The following is a 384-nucleotide window of genomic DNA, read 5'->3' as shown; positions in this document are numbered from 1 at the left end:
AGACAGAATCCTGCCTCCAAAGTCAAGACAAACAGTCTGATCACAAGTTTGTTTCTGCTTTTTATGCATCACAGAACGCCTCTCTGTACTTTTCAACTATTAGTAGAATTCCAGCATTTCAGTGGTTAAAAAAACAAACATCTTAAAAGTAATAAAATGCAGGATTATGTACAACTATAACTGGATTTAAATAATTCATATTCAAATCGCTCAACTTCAGTAACTGGAAAAAACAATTAAAAAACTAATAAAAATGCATTCATTTGAAATTGAATTTATCAAAATGATTCTGAATTCTGTTGGTCTGAAACTGTACCGACACTGAAACGCTGCTTATTGACACCAGGCTTGTTATTCATCTTCAGTTTGTTGTACAGGTGTTCA

Source organism: Stegastes partitus, unplaced genomic scaffold (assembly GCF_000690725.1).
Source record: "Stegastes partitus isolate 25-593 unplaced genomic scaffold, Stegastes_partitus-1.0.2 Scaffold1424, whole genome shotgun sequence".
In the NCBI taxonomy this organism is placed as follows: Eukaryota; Metazoa; Chordata; class Actinopteri; family Pomacentridae; genus Stegastes; species Stegastes partitus.
The sequence above is the reverse complement of the archived record's forward strand: the minus strand, read 5'-3'. Positions refer to the sequence as shown.